Source organism: Lonchura striata, chromosome 1A, assembly GCF_050655825.1.
Source record: "Lonchura striata isolate lonStrDom1 chromosome 1A, ASM5065582v1, whole genome shotgun sequence".
NCBI lineage: Eukaryota > Metazoa > Chordata > Aves > Passeriformes > Estrildidae > Lonchura > Lonchura striata.
The window spans coordinates 16,314,189-16,331,426 of record NC_140741.1 but is presented as its reverse complement, the minus strand read 5'-3'; the positions used below and the strand labels follow the sequence as shown (position 1 = coordinate 16,331,426).

General features: G+C 40.0%; 1 protein-coding gene across 50 annotated transcripts in view; it reads right to left on the bottom strand.

Annotated features, from left to right (window-relative positions):
* The window catches only part of CACNA1C (calcium voltage-gated channel subunit alpha1 C), a 459,731-nt gene that overhangs the window by 145,920 nt on the left and 296,573 nt on the right, over positions 1-17,238 (bottom strand). The gene's annotated exons all lie outside the window — the stretch shown is intronic.

The window sequence follows — 17,238 nt, the reverse complement described above, 5'->3', positions numbered from 1 at the left end:
CAGCTAGCATCAGCACAAATTAGTCCTGTAAAGCAGACCTGCATTCTGGTACAGCAGAGCACTTGGGACTTCTCAGGCTGAAAATTTCAGAGATCAGCTTTTCACCTCCTTTTTATTGCACATTTATATACATAACAGAGAAGCTGAGGAACAGAGACAGCAAGAGCTCCTCAAGCAGAAACTGTCAGTATTTGGCAGATGTCTGAGTCTGTCTCTGTTGCTGGACTTGCCTATGTTTGGTGCTCTCATGTCTTTTTTTTTTTTTTTTGTAGTAGCAGGTGAGATTATTCCGTTATTATGAGGTGAGATTATTCCTGTGGGACTGACACATAGGTGACAGGAATGTATGTTGTATGATCATATAATGTTAAGCATTCATGAAATTATGTAAAAACCTCCCTGCAATAAGGAAACAGTGCACTGTGAGCTTACTGCTTGCTCTTGGAAAACAGCTGCAGGAGAAATTCGGAGAAATAGGTTGTTTGGTGAAAGCTGGGGGATAAAAATAGGAATAGACTGACTCAAAACAGTAACAGCAAGGCCAGGAGTGTTGCCTTTTGCACCTTCATGAGTGCAGAAAATGAAGTCTGCAAAATATATTTTGTACTGTTGCCACCAGTGAACAGGAATAGTTATAGGTTACCTCTCCAGGATGAGCAACTCCTGGTACACAGCTCAGCTTTGTAGTGCATGTGTGCAACACTTTTTCCTGAGTGCTTACTACTAACCCTAGGAATCCCAACAGAAAAGGTAGATCATCTTCTAAATCCACAGTTCTAAACAAAGACTATAACATCAACCAGTGTAGGTCCAAATTATAACTTTCAGTCCAGGTGATTGCAACCTGATGCCAACTTAAGCACATGTGGAACAGTAGTTACGTCAGCTGGAAGCTCAGAATCAGTGGGAATCTGCAGATTGTCATTTATGGAAATAATTCTGCTTTCTGAGTCAAACTGCCCGACCTATCACAGCTCACATCTCAACACTTACATGTCACTACTCCCAACAGTGAGGAAGCTGGCACATTTCATAGCATTCATGCATCATCTCTCACAGATTTTGGAGATAAGGATTCCTTCTCATTATTGTTTCCTACATACTCTCTCTGGTACTGTGGGGACATCATTTGGCTCATTATGCCTCAGCTTTCCGATCTGCAAAGTGGGAAACTACCCTGCCTCACTGGGTACTGTCAAAGAAACCACTCAGTTAGTGACAAAAGGAGGTAATTTCAGCATGGACGAGGTCTGTTGGAAGAGCTCCATCTTTGCCAAGCACACTTAACCACTACCATGCCTATAGCATTTCAGCAAAGGCTTTTCTCTCAATGGTACAGGTAATCACATAGAAATAACACCAGGGTTTTTAATTCTGTATTCTGCTGATCTCAGTTACTATCAGCAGTTTCAGTAGGAGCCAAGGAATAAAAACTGTTCTTAATAAACCTTTGTGCCTTTGCCTTCTGGTCCTTCAGAAGACACAGGTTAAATCACACTGGCAAGGCCTCAGGAGACATTCATGCATTAGTTGTTTGGGCATGTTTTTTCTTTCCCAGGGATAAGAGTCTGGTATATTTGCACGTGTCTTATTCCTTGAGACCACAGGCACCATAGTTCCAAGACAATGTTAGAGACATATAACCCATTACCTTAGTGGTTGAGCATCACCAAGCACAGGATTTCAGTCACTTAATGGGGAGGCAGGCACAATTCATTAAATTCTGCTGACTTTATAATTCACACTCACACCCTGACACTTTGGGGTGAATGTCTTTCAAAAACAACAGAGGGTCACAGGAAATGTTTAATCTATCAGAAAAGAGCAGCAGGAAATCCGTCAATGGAAAGCAGCAATGGAAAGCAGCAAGCTGAATAAAAAAATGAAATCTGCCTTGTTCAGTGCACAGTGCTGGAGACCTGCAGCTTAATGTAAATTAGGGCACCTGTGTTAGGCTTCTGTTCATCAAATAAATTGCTAATTGATTTCTAATGACTATAGAATGGTGTGATAACACATTTTAAAATGCTAGTACTAAAGTATTCTATAATGAAGTGTAGTATTCTATAAGGAAGTGCATAACCTATCTGTAGAATTTACTGCCTCAGAAAACAACCTAGCCAAAACTAATAGCTATTTCCAGTAGGACGATCTCTAACTGAAACCAAGTCTTTCTTGTGACAATCTAAAATTGCAGAGTATTGGGAGCAGGAGGCAGCAAAAATAAGAGATAGCACATAACTGTCATTAAATCTGTCCTTCAGCTTGAAGCCTTTATTTTGAAAACCATCTTTTTCAGGAACACTCCTTAAGCACCTTCCTAACTTTTGGGATGGGTACAAGTCATTCCCTCAGCTCAGATCAAAGATCTCATGGTAGGCTACTGGCAGAAAGAGCTCAGGGGATGCATAAAGGGCCATGCAGGTATTGATGAGAGATTGGGATATTTATCATTGATCAAAGAGGTTTTGCTTCAAACACAAATTTTCCTTTTCCACCTCGTCTTTCCTTATCTTCCCATGAATATGTGAGTGAATGCATTTCATTCACATATAACATAATGGAACTAAAACTGTAAACTCTGCTAGTAATAATTATATATAATTATAATGTAATAATTACATATAATATATTATATATTTATATAATACACAAAGGATGGTGCTTTACTCTTCACAGCTATAGTTGAGTTGACAATATTAAAGAAAAAAAGTATTCATATCATAGACAGGAGGTAAACCCTACATCTCAAACTAGGGTTATGTGACCTCAGAAGTAGAGTACTCCTACTCTTACACTATTTTCTTTGGCTTCCTTTGTATCTTCACATTGACTTCATCATCATTCAATCTTTTCTTTGTTTCTGAAACTTTACTACTTTTGAAATTTGCACTCATACAGTCAGGGATCAAAAAAAGATGTCATAAATCCAGGTGATCCTTCAGAAATAATTAAGGAAGGGTGAATTTCCTATAAAGCATTTGTATAAATCTGTCCGGCGAAGAAGCAAAACTTTGAAAGATCTCCCTTTCCTCATGCTAGATATATTGCATCAGCAGAAACAGATGAAGAACAAAATATTCAATCCAAATGAGAAAAATTACATTGCTGGCAGTTCCTAACAACATCTAACTAACAACCATAACTGGTGGCAGCAGGATTTTTGAGGCTGCTCTACAAACTAAAAAAAAAATATATTTTGCTCAACAGAAAAATATCCTCTGGGTATCTTCTCAACTGCAGACCAGATTCGGGCTTAAGAACCCTTGGCTCTGCAGTATTTTGAGTTTTACTTTGAAAGCTCTTGGGAGTTATCAGATGATGTGTGATGAGGAGGTTTGACTCCTGTCTTTCTCTCAGCTTCTGCTTAGAGATCTGAGACATCTAGGAATTGTCTCATTTGGTCATGCTCTTAACTTGTAGGTGGGTAATAGGATTTTGACTATTGAGACTGTGACACAAATAAATCAACCCCTAAATGCGCAGAAATTTCGTGTTGGCTCTGGTAATTAATCCTGTACATTATGTTTTTATCTGATTTCTTAACTGTACACTTATTATGTTATAATGGAGATTTTTAATGTAATAATTGTGATAATTATATTTACTATGCAATTTTTAATGAATTGTAAACCTTGCTGCTTTCAACAAGGAAATTGCTTATTATTATTCACAATTTCTAATTTTACAAATCTGTAAATGCTTAAAAGAAGCCCCAGAAATATATCAATGAGGTGGCAGAGAATTAAAGGGACACAGTACTAAAATTGACTTTCTTTGTATGATAGACTCAGTAAGCACTTTTTCCAACCTGTGGGGCAAACTATGAGATTGTTTCTTTAGCACTGAAATGCTGCATCTCCTGAATTGGCTGTTTTGTTTGGAGCCTGAATGGTGTGAGGTTGCTGTGTGTAATGTCAATAAAGACATAAAAAAAGGTATACTTTTACTTCATAAGTTCCTGGTTGCTCTTCACATACACTTCAAGTAAGTCTATAGACACAACATACTTTCATCTGGCTTCACCATTCAGAAAAGGAGCAAGGAAAGGATCATATTTCCTATTGCTCAGCACTATATCCTAAAAAGTGGATTTAGTGCATTATTACACCAAGCATGCAGATTCCACCCTGCAGATCTTCCATTATTTAAAATCTAATTCATTGTCTTTGCTTGGTTAGTTTTTAATCCAGCAATCATGTATGTGCATAATTTAAGGCACATAAATGAATAATTCCATTGAGGCCAATGGTCAATTTTATTTTTACCAGTGGAAATGAGTTGATATGCACAAGTGCTTTGCTTGAATAGGCTGGGGCACAGGACTGGGAGGAATGTATGACTAGGAGTTAATCTTCAGAAATTCCTCAGGAAAAAAATTGAAGCTTAATGTACATAGTGACCATAGTGACTAAAAAATGACAAAAAACATTCAAGCATTTATAAATTCGAGTGCATTGTGAGAAGTATTATCATCTTTTTGACTTGGAATAGTCTTTCAGATGTTCTGAGTCTTCAGGACAGGTGAAAAGGAGTGGGAAATTAAGGTCTCAGAGCTGACTTAAGAGAGAGATGGGGGTAAAGAAATTGCAAAAAGTCCTAACTTTGTAATAAGCAAAAATGTAAAAACTAAAATAATTATTGGCTTAGGAGCAATGGCTTAAAACACAGGCAAAGACCTCCAGATGTCTTTGTTCTTAGTCTGGGTAGAATTTCTTGTTAAGCATCAACACCCTAATAATCTTAGAGGGACACTGAGCCACAGTCACTCCTTAAAACTGATCCTAAATGGTTCACATTTTATAGCTGGTGCTATCAGATGGATGCAAAGGAGACACCAGAGAGTTCAACTCAGCTTCAGTTTGAACAGACGACAGTCAAAGGAGCAAGCACCACTTGATAAGCTGGTCCTGTTTTGACAATCACATTTCTTTTATTTTGAAGTACTGAAGAAAAACGGAAATTTTAAGCTAAGTTGTTTTCTCCAAGCTCTTAAGGCTTTACTTACTGTGTTACCTCTACTGTGGAATTTTACTAATTCTGTATGTGCATTCTCTAGATACATATAAATACCTATAACTTTATTCACTGTCTTCATGAGAAAGGCAAGACAGAGCTGGGTGAAGACACGGGCACTGGGATCATGAACCAGGGCAGAGAATGCTCCAGACAGGTTATTCTGCTATACAGCCACTGCAGGATAAAAATGAATACTGTAAGCAAGATTCAGCATATGTTGGAAAAATAGTAGGAAAAATAGTAGGAGTCCTATGTGTAGCTTCATTCCCCAGTCATTCTGTATACTCTGTAGTGATGGAAAGAGCAAATTAAAATTTCACTCTGAGGCAGAAAGATTGGCAATTTGTACAGAATTCTCTACAGGAGCTAAATGGAGCCATTGACTGAAAAAGGACTGCCTTGATAAGGACAACAGAAACATCAAGATTAAATTTGCAACAGAGAACCCTTGAGAAAGAATCAAAGAAACTGCAGCAATGGAAGCTGAGTCCAGAAGAGAGAAGTGGAAGGTGGCAGACAGATCTGAGAATGAGGAATCTGAGAATGAGGAATGAAGAAGCAGAGGTTGCTTCTTCACCTCTCCTAACAAAGACTGAAGGTCTTCAAAGATGTTGAATCTGATATAAACGTCCTCGCCCAAGTACACCTGCCCTAATCCAGATGAAGCATAACTTGTGGTTTATTAATTAAAAGCTTTTGATATAGCTACAGTTCATTACTACACTGCCTGATCTCCCTGACAGGAGGGTGCAGTCTCCAGAAGCGCCCGAGCTTCCCCCCAGCACTGCACAGAAGACAAATGGAAGCAGGGCTGGGGCTCAATCTCCAGAGCCATGAGAGAACACACTCCTGCAGGAGATATACCTTGACTGGCTTGAACTTCCTGGGCACACTGTGCAAAGGCAGGAGTCACACAGAAGGGTCCTACCAGGTCCTTGCTGCCTGCTCAAGAGCAAGGTGGGAGCTGAGATCAGCTCTGCCTCAGAACCAGGTCACTGCTTGATGGCAAAGTGCAAAACATGTAAAATAGCCCATATGAGCTTCTCTAAAGTTACGCAGAAGTGCCATTTTGCTGTTACACGGAGCAAACCATGTTTGCTTTAGTTGCATACAGTTTGAGGGAAGTGCATTGCTATGAGTAGAATTTGCCATGCTTATTTTTTATAGCAGCACATTTTCATCACTCATTAAATACAGGTCCCTTTTCAAGGATATGTACATTTTATCAGCTGGGAAAGACTGTATAAAGTCAGAGAAACATAGAAAAAGACCAAACTTTCATCTGTCTATTCCCAGATGACTGATACGGACTCTATGTTGTCTCTGAGTCCTTCTACTGTGTTTTTTAGCTCTCAGTATATAAGCACTGAACTCCACAACATTATTTCACTTGTTAGTAAAGTTCCACATTCATATTTCATCTGTTTTCAGCTTGGGTGCATATTGCTTTTTCCCGTCTGATATTCTTTACCAGACTCAGCCATTATAAAAAAGCCCAAGGTCTCTGCCTGAGGGTAAGGAAGAGAATTACAGCTTGCATTCAAATACCAGCAGGTCAAAATGTCTGTGGTACACAATGGTTCAGCTGAGCTGTTTTTCACTGCAGGTTAGTTCTGTTGAAAATGCTTCCTGATCCCATACTTTTCTAGCACAGCAGTTTGTGTTTGCTGGAGAGGTAGGGAATCATAGAACCATTAAGGCTGGAAAAGACCTCTGAAGATTGAGCCCAACCACCAACCTAGAATCAACACCCTGTTCAGCACTAGAGGGGAAATGCTGAATGTGTTTAGCAGTGTCCTAGTTAAATCTGTGGTTTCAAATGGCCTTCACCCAAGTTTACTGTAGAACTTCAACAGATGGCAAAAGCCATTTAACTCCACACTTCTCAAAATGGAGGAAAAAAACCATTAGGCTTTCCCTTCATTTAAAAAAAATCCCAGCAGTGTTACTGTCCTTTATTTTCACAAAGTGGCACTTTTATTAGCAACTAGTAGTGCTCCAAAGGGACATGCATCATCATGGCAAATCAGCTAGCTGAAGACTGGATTTGCTGACAAAATCTCAGCATATTAAATTTTGTTAGTACAACTACCTCTGGGAAATTCCCCCAGTCAGCTAGGGGAAGGGAAACAAAAATAATCATTAATATATCCTCTCATCCCACCTGCAATTTTGTGCTTTCTTGAGGGACTTCTCTGTTTTTCTGTGAAAACTGGAGGGTGTTACATATCTCTGCAGCATGTTTGGCAATACAGGGATTCTGAAATCCCACTAAAAACATCAGTTACACAGCAAGAAATCCTTACATCAAAGAAAAATTCTAAGCTCCAATAAAACTCTTGCTTTGCCACCTCACTCACTTTCTCCAGGCTTAATATGTAAAAGAGAGAAAAAAAAATTGAATGTATCTCAATTCAGTTTAACATGGAACATGTTAACGAAAAGTGAAATATTGAAATTCAATTACTGCAAAGTGATAAAGCAACTCACATTCTAAAGCATGCTGAAATGGCTGCACTTTGAGGATGTAAAAAATTCCCCTAAAATTCTTCCCTTAGAAGTTAGCTGGTTTTTTTCAGTGGTGGCTCAGGTCACTCTGTCTGCTCTGAAGCTGTCTGGGTCACACAGACCAGTGGAGAAAGACACAGACCCAGGAAGGGCTCTTGAAGACATGGGCCCCAGACTGAACAGGTCTTCAGGACTTTCCACAAACACATCCTGCAGTCTGCTATGCCAAGCCCTTGCTCTTGATCCATTCTGCTTTTTGATGCAGATGACTGTCCTGGCTTGTAAGATAAGCATGTATTCTATTTGCCATCTGTTGGAGGTTGGGCAGTTTTCTTATCTCTTCCAAGAACAATGTCTCCCCCCGGGGAGATATCTTCTGTTAATGGGCCACTGAACGACTCACTACGTGACTGGTAAAGTTACATCATCCCATTGTGAGATGCTCCACCCAGAGGGAGGAGCCAAGCATCCCTACCTGCATAAAATCAGCATTTTTTGGGACATCAGGGCAACTTTTTCGCTGGATTCCCAGAGGAGTAGCTTCTTCTCTGCTGGATTCCCAGAGGAGCAGCTTCTTCCCCGCTGGATCCCCAGAGGAAGACCAGGCCCATCTACTCCATCACCAGACCTTATGAGAAAAGTACACCCTTCTACAGGATCACTGCTTCAGCAGCATTTCATCTGCCACTCCAGGAGGAGCAGCCACCATTTAACTGGACTATTACCTACACCTTGACTCCTCAGGGTGTCAGGTTTCTGACTCTATCAGTAGTTTTGTTTGTACTAATTACATTTTTTAAAAAATTTTATTTATTTTTTTCCTAGTAAATAACTGTTATTCCCATTCCCATATCTTTGCCAGAAAACCTTTTAATTTTGAAATTGTGGTAATTCGGAGGGAGGGGGTTTACCTTTTCCATTTCACAGGAAGCTCTTGCCTTCCTTCAGAGACTCCTGTCTTTTCAAACTAAGACAATTACTGACAGATCATTTTCCCTACCTCTTCTGTACTCAACAGCTGACATCAATAGTGATATAACTTTGGCCTGCTTAGCACTCTGCTTTTCGTGGCTCCTGAAGAGTGGATCTGCTTAGAGGAGGTTCCTGCCATCGATCCACCTGCAATGTTCTGCCAAGGTAGAAGGGCCATAAAAGCTCTGCTTTCTCTCATGTGACTGATTATATGGGTGCTTGTTGAGTGAATTTGTAATTTACAGAAATGCCATGGAGTGACCTCCAAAAATTGTTTGGACTCGTATGACTTAATCAGGATTTGAATTCAGTGCTCCAGAGGTAAAAGCCACAGAGCTTTATGTGAGTTGCCTTATTCCCACATAAATTGTGTCCCACAACTTTGTTTTTTCCCCTTTAAAAGGAAAAGGTTGGGTTTTGAAAAAGTCATCCAAGAGCCCAAAGGCTATTTAGCCACAGTTCTTTCATTAGAGCCACTGCAGCAGTTCCATCTCTTACTGCTACTCAGTTATGCAAAAATTTTTTTGCCCTTTAAAGTCTTTGGAAATTCACTCCAAAAGAATAAAGTGCTCAATTCAAGCATATAGTGGGCTATGGTGGTGGGCTTCCAAACCTAAAAAGTCCATTTCATCTTAGAATTCTGGGGTATCCCTTCCTCTGTTTATTTTGTGTTTACATTTGCATGGCTGGTTATCCAGAAAGGATTTTCTGCTTGTATAACTGTATTGCTGTTTTATATATGCTTCTATTTATCTCAGTGCAGACTGATAGCAAATTCTTCCACACCTACATCAGAGCACTACTGATTGCTGCATACACAGGAATAAAAAAGCACACACTATTCATTGATTTCCATAGTCAATTAAGTTATTAAAAATAAAGATTATAAAAAACAGCACTGTAAGGTGTAGATAATCACTACTCTCTTTAAAAAGGCAAGGCAAGACAGTCAATTATTTTTAGCACTTGATCAGTATATCCCAAGTTCTTCAATATCCAGTTCACAATCTAGGAATCCTAGGAAAATTCTATATTTTAGAATCCAGTTTCCAGTTGTGAAATCACATACAAAATTCTCAAATAAAATGTACAGTAACTAGAACTCCTAGCACACAGATAATAAACCTGATAGGCACTCAAGAGATATTGTAAAAGCTCTAGAGGTTTGCTGGAGAAATTACTATCAAAGAGCCTGAACGAGCTGCAACTGCATTGCTGACAGACAAGACTACCCCTTCTCCTTTTCTTATGAGTCTTATAAACAGCACCACATAGGCAAGATCAACACAACAGCCTGAATGATTCATTGTAGATACGCTTTAAAAGTCAACAGAGTCAATGCTCTGTGATGAACATCCATAGAATAGTTTGGGTTCGAAAGGACCCTTAAAGGCCACCTAGTCCAACCCCCTGCAATGAAAAGAGACAACTTCCAGGAGATCAGGTTGCTCACAGCCCTGTCCAACCTGACTTTAATGCTTCCAGGGGTGGGGAATCCATCACCTCTCTGGGCAACCTGTGCCAGAGTTTCCCCACCCTCACTGTAAACATTTCCTTCCTTATATTTGATCTAAATCTGTCCCCTTTCATCACCATATGCCTTGTAAAGAGTGCCTCTCCAGCTCCCTTGTAGGCCCCCTCTAGGTACTGGGAGGTCTCCCTGGAGCTCTCCTTCTGTTTCCAGAGTGAACAACCTCAGCTCTCAGCCTTCCACAGAATCACAGAATTTCCTCATAGGAGAGCTCCTCCAGCCCTCTGATCATCTCCATGGCCCTCCTTTGCACTCACCCCAACAGCTCCAAGTTCTGCCTGTGCTGGGGCCCCCAGGGATGATGCAGCACACTCAGGTGGGGTCTCACCAGAGCTGAGCAGAGGGGCAGAATCCCCTCCCTCCCCTGCTTTGGATGCAGCCCAGGACACAGCTGTGTGCACATTGCTGGGTTATGGCCAGCCTCTCACCCACCAAAACCCACAAGTCCTTCCCAGCAGGAAGACTGGTACCTCTGATTAACTTCTAAACCCTTCATTTTACACTTCTGATCTCTGTATATTTTGGAAGATGTGCTCAATATTGTTTTTATGTATCCTATTTGGGTGCAGTTCAGAGGGTTGGAGTTACAAGGAGACAGTTCTAGAGTGGGCCATGAGTGCAGATAAACTACACCCTTATGACCACTCATCATACTGAGCCCTCAAATCCTGCCCAGGCACAAGTCCCTCTGACACCAATGAATAAAGCCAATATTAATGGACCAATTCTCTTTGCAGGCAGGAAGGACTTGATATTCACAGCAAGACTGGTGAAGATTTAATTGCATTGCCCTTTGTCTTAAAAGCAAGATGTTGAAACAAGTTAAACTAAAAATAAACAATAATTTAATAAATAGTTCTACACCCATGACTTGTGTCCTGACCTTGGGCCTATTTTCTTGTCTTTTTCTTTCTCAGGATCTAGACAATGAACCAGTGTGTTATTTGTGAATTTGTCTAGTAGATGTGGGTCCACAGCTAACAAATCTCATGAAAAATTTTTCAGAAGGCATCAGTCATCATTTCTTGATAAAACTGGTGGTAGGGCTCAAGAAGTCACCCTCAAACAGAGGCACTCAAAATCCTAAGTCATGTAGAAATGTCCCAGTAGTTTAGCTCTCAATTTTATAGCTCTGGGACAAAAGATTAAAAAGACAAGAACAGTCTCTGTGGTGATTAGACAGCAGCAATTAGGATAGTCTAAGAAGAACAAAAGAAGAAAGAAAAGTGAAAGGGCAACAGAAAGACAGGGCTATTAAAAAGGTCCTTCGTACACAGGAGCACTGGGCAGAGGGTCACTATTAACACCTCCCATAACCAACCCAAAAAATCTTATTTTTAATAATTTCTTTTTATATAGAGGAAAAGGGCTGAGAAGTCCAAAGTTGAGTTCTGAAGGGCTCATGACGACTTCATTTCACACAAGTGTATTGAACAAATGTTCAGCAGCAGGTTTTTGTGGCAGGTGCCAATGAGTTACTCACTGCTGTTACTCACTTTCAAGTCAGTGGTACAGCAACTATTGCAGTTGCATGTGCAGTTGTTAACAAGGAAAAATAAAACAGATTGAGGTCAGCATTTATGCAAATTAAATGTGTAAACTGCTTTTTCAGTGCTTTGATGCCCTGGCCCTTCAGTGCTCTGAATGAACTATGGCCCCTCTCCCCTTACCCACCACTGTTACAGCAGATGGAGATGAAATAACCTCTGCAATCACAGTGACGGGTTGCTCACAGTTGCATGCTTATTCTTTGTAAATTTTTCATATTCATGCAAACCCCTGCCAAAAGGATGATTAAACAAACCTCAACCCCACAACAATAAAAGCCCACCATTTTCTTGGAGGGGCGGAGGTGGGTGGGGAATAAACACCATGGAAACATGTAGACAGATATATTCTTAGAATCAGATAATTCTCTTTTGTGGAAAGCCTTACTAATTCAAGCTTAAGTGCTGCAAGAATAAAGGGTTAGAAGGAAAAACACAGCTGGTGAAAATTGGGGGTTGCAGCGCTGCATCTAATGTCTTCCACTTTGTGGCAATATCTCTGAATTTCTCATGTCTTCCTCATTGGCTGCAACAGGCTGGAGGAGGGGGATGAGAAAAGCTCACAGAATCTGTCAGTGCTGTCAGCAAAGTAAATTACATCTGCTGTTCAATTTGTTCCATTTTGATTTCACGATGGGAACTGTAAGGGTGACTGTAAGCCCGTGTTTCAAGCTGATTTAGTGACTCTTGAAAGAATGATCTCAAAGAGTGAGAGGTGGAGGGATGCTCCAGGACAGCCTGTTTAACCCACCTCATCTATATGTGTTTCTCTCTGCTGTCCCTGGGGATGTGATGCTCCTGAAGGTTTGCACTGATTCAATCTCCCTGAGTTGTGTCTCTTACTGCACTGTGGTGGCTCTACTGTGCTATTTTAGACTATTATAAACTCATTTTCTTGCATAGAAACTGGGGAAGACTAACAAGGATATTTTAAATCTGAGGGAATCAACTTACTATGTGCCAGTTTGGACATCTCTTCCAGGGACAGGTTAGTGCCCTGGATGTCATCCAGGCTTTGCCTTAGTCCGTCTATAATAATACCACACTCTTAAGTTTACACTTAGAGCCATGAGGTAAATTGTTCCTGGAGGCACTGCATGTTATTTTCAGAGACTCCACCAAATATTCTGAAGTGTTGTCCAAATGACATGGGTCAGAGCCAAGACTCCAAAACTGATGGCAGGCTCAGGATTGCTTGGTATTAATAATCTTGAAGCAGATCAAGCAGAATTATTCAATCCGAGAATTCAAGCTGTAAGGGGCAAGCAGAACAACTCAGAACCAGGTTCTCCACTACCCAGCAACATGAACAGCCCAATACGACAACATGTAGTTGTGTTTTGCAATTTCTCTGTGCTTTGTTTTCATTTATATGTACAATTGCTTAGATGCAGGGCAGTGGAGAAACCAGGCACGTAAAACTAAGACTGCAATGTGCATGCAGTGTCACAGGTCTCCAGCTGCAGAGCACATTTCACACAAAGATGAAAACCTTTTAAAGACAGGGCACTGGCCAAATCATATTTAACTCAGAAACAAAGCTTCCCCTGAAGGAGAGTAACAAACTGATTAAAAATAATTAAAAAGAAGTTCCATTAGGGAAGGTTGAAAGAACTGAATCTCCTCAGATTAGAAAAAGATTAAGGGAAGACAAACAATGCCTACAAATATTTAAACACTATGTTATAAACTGCTCAGAGATTAATTTTCCTCCTTAGTCAACAAGACAATACAAAATAATGGACTGCAGCAGAGACTGATTACAAAATACCAAATGATTCAATTTGCAACATCTGGATTTTCATCTGCTGCTGGAAGTTTCCAAGACAGATGGGCCTTCAGAAATGGGCCTTGGTGCTTGCACCAAGCGAGCTGCTAATGCTGGCTGATCCTACATTAAGGAGAGTTTTGAGAAAAATAACCTCAAATCCTTCTATAATGCACAGGACTAGTTATAATGTGAGCTATCACAAGAGGTGCCTGTCTGCTCAGTGGTTCTGTGGACTGACTGTCCATGAGACAAAGGCACCTGGCTCGGGCAAAATAAACTTGTAAGACTGAGACAGTACAGGAGATGGGTTTGTAGTCTACAAACACTTAACACTCCCTTCAACAGAGATAAATTTTTCAGTGAAGAGTCAACAAGGCTGTTTTGCACAGACTTTCATCCTGTTCAATATAGTTATTTCACATTAAAAATTTGGTTCTTTTAAAGTAATTATCCTACCTTATATGATAGCAATGTCAATCTGTTTTCCCTACCATTTTTCTTTCCCATTTCAAAAGAAACCAATCTATTCATAAGTCTTATCTGTTAAGAGATAGAGAGGAGATTGGAAAGTGTATTGATCTTAGTGATGTCAAGTCCTTCCAGGGAATAAAAGTTTATTGCTCTCCTGTCTCTGATTATCTTTTTGTGAGGATGTGGATCACAGGCTGGGAAATAATACTCCATGAGAAAGGAGACAGACTTCCCTACACAGGAGGAAAGGCTGCACTGGGAAGCATGAAGAAAGAAGCAGGAAACTGAAGTTAAAATTTGAAGAGCTATTAAGTGAAATAGGAGTCTAGGGCTTGTGGAAGGTCACACAAATTTCTAACATGCAACTTTAACCTTGCAAACTGTGGGCACAGGATAGACATTGGTTTCATTAAATGGCTACTATATTTTTCAGAGCAACATGCTGAAACGTGCTAAGCTCCCTCCATTCCCACTGAGAGGAATGCAGAGATCTAGGAATCTGTCAAAAGTTGGGCTCTTCTTGGTGTTTTTTTTTTTTTGTCTTTCCCAGAAAATAAGATATAATTGAGAAGCACTCATAGGAAATTCAAAGCAAGGGAATTGCTCCATTGTTTCAACACTTCCAGCCAAGTAATTCAGCCCAGAGGTTTATCTGTTGTTCTGCTGAGTTTTAGGTCAGGCACACATTTTCAGGTTTAAGAAGGGAGCAAAGAAAACTCTCTGCATCCACATGTATGTCCTTGAAAGACTAATCTCAACAGATACCAAGACCCTGATTAGGCATCTGTAAGTCCTCATGTTGCACTATGACTGCATGTGAGTAATCTCAACAGCATGATCAAGATTTTGCAAAATACAAAGTGAGATCCTGACCTTTTGAAATTAATGAGAATTTGCTATTGACCCCAGCAGGACCCCAGATTCAAACCTTGATATCTACCCTGAATTGCAGAGCGGCTAAGAACTTGACAGTCTGCTTGAGCTTTGAATTCTCAGCACTTTTAAATATTAGATCATTAGCTTACATTGTTAAGCATAATGAATGACCTCTGAAAATCATCACCTAAAATTTTTATCTCCAGAACTGTCCGATTTCCAGCCAAGATTTTCTTACACTGTTTTTCTATCTGTGCTTTCAGTGTAAAATGGGCAACAAACTCTGCATTTCTAATTTAAATAAATGTGCAGATTTACTTCCTTATAAAGCAAAATTTAATTTTTTGTGACCTCACTGTGGTTTCAGGAGATTTTTCAGAGCTGAGAAGAGAATAGCCTCCTATCTCTGCACCCTGTGGAGATGCAGCTCCCAATGGGTTGTCTATGACAAGTCCACTCTTCCTCAGCCAAAAAGGCAAAGACCAGGGAATAAAGTTGTGTATGAGTCAGACTGCAGTAAGGAAACAGTGGCTCACAGTAAGTTTAAGGTAGATATTTGTATCCTACCTCACTAAAATTCTTCCTTCAGCAACTGAAATGTTGCATCTTTTCTGTCCTTTACTATCCAGAGTACTCTTCCTTTTGATCTGGCTAAATTAAGCTGAAATGCCCTGGCCATGGACTTTAAATCTGACTGTATAAACCACAATAGATATGGTTGGAAATTACATGAAATGACAGTGTGAGTGTTTAGAGACTGTTTCTACATATAAATATAAAAGCATTAGTGTTTCTCCCAGGTGTGCCCCGCAGTAGGTGCCCAAGCAACACCTGCCCAGCATGGCACAGACCTCTCAGCAGAAGGAAACACCTCAGGCACCTCCCTTACCAAAAGGCAAACACTGATCAGAGCTGTCAGTACAGCACAAAGAGTCAAAAGTCATATGGGACAATAGTATTTGTAGGATTGTTTCCAGCAGCTTAACAAAGAATGTCTGCCAGCTCAGGTGTTCAGGTATTCACTCAAACTTTGTATTTCATGGTCTTTAAACATAGGTAATACTTTTTTTTCTTTATGAAATAAATTCCCTCCTCCTCAATTACTGACATTTTTTTCTGCAGTGCTAGCTCTTAGCTTCTGTAGTCCTGTCTAGGATAACTGGAAACTGATGATAACAAATATTTCTGCTGTTCCCAAAGAAAGCATTTTAACAATGCCATAATCTAAAAAGCTCACTATATGCATGCCCCTAAAAATAATGACCATCCATCTGTATTAATTTAAGGTCTAAGTTCATCACTCTGTCTCCAAAGGAAAAAAAAGAATAGCTCAGGAGAGCAGTGATAAAAAAAAGCTGGCTGAATACCAAACAACAGCCAACAACTAAAACCCAGTTTGCTGCAGGGACACCATAAAAATCAGACTGTCTGCTGCAGTCTTGGTAGAAAATCTTTTGGATGTGAGTATATGCTTTTAGCTCCTGTTATTGGATAACTGATAATGAGTTAAACATGACTCATACCAAGTCATGAAAATGACACATGGGCCCTAAAGGGTGGGAATTTGAAGGGTCTTAGCAAATGTCTTTGGAGAAACTGATAACATATGGAGAGGTTTCATAGTTCTGAATGGTATACAAGGCCATACATATTTTCATTTCTTCTTCTAATATCTTTTACTCTCTCCCATTTCCCATGCAAATAAATCCTCTCAATCACACACAGCATGGACAAATATAAGCTAAGTGTGGTAAAAAGACAGGTATGTTATATGTAGCCATAGTTGAACTGTAGAGCAGTTTCACTCAGTTTCTCTTCCCACGTTAACTTCTGCTCTTCATCATTTTATTAATTTATACCCTTTTTTCTAGTAATGGCAATTTTTTTTCCTCTGAGACCCAGACTCCCCTTGTGGTTTGATCTCTGCCCTTTATCTCAGGCATTAAAAGGAAGCTATAGTCACTATTCTAGTCTAAGCTTAAGAAGATAAAGAGACAACTTCTAGCTGTTTCACACAGAGACCATCCTTTGCAGATAAGCTAAATCTTCAAAGGGAAATCTTGCAAACTCTAAATCACTTCTGGGTAGAAGGCAGCTTTGGGCTCATGGGTAAGAGAGAAGCTTGTTGACTAACAGTGCAAGCTGCCTCAGTCCAGATTACCCTTTTGTGTGCTTCGAGTCTTCTCAAGTCAAACTGCATCATGCATTTTAACACAAAGTACCATCTGGAGATCCAGGTGTGGCATGACATGCCAGACTTACAAGCTGGTGTGAGTCTGGGTCAGTCTTATACAGACAGGACTGTGCTGTGAATGAATGAAAGTCCTAGGTCATGACATACTGCTGCAAAAGCTGATGGCCAGGGCTGCAGCCAGAAACACATTTATCTACAATTTACTGGTGAAAGCTAAACCTGATATTAATTCTTACAGTATAATTGTATTGCATTGAATTTCCCAATAAATTAGGAATTAAAAGGCACAAACTAAAGCTGCTGAAATGCCCAGAATTAGGTTACAGGACAAGATGAGTCTCCATTTCTA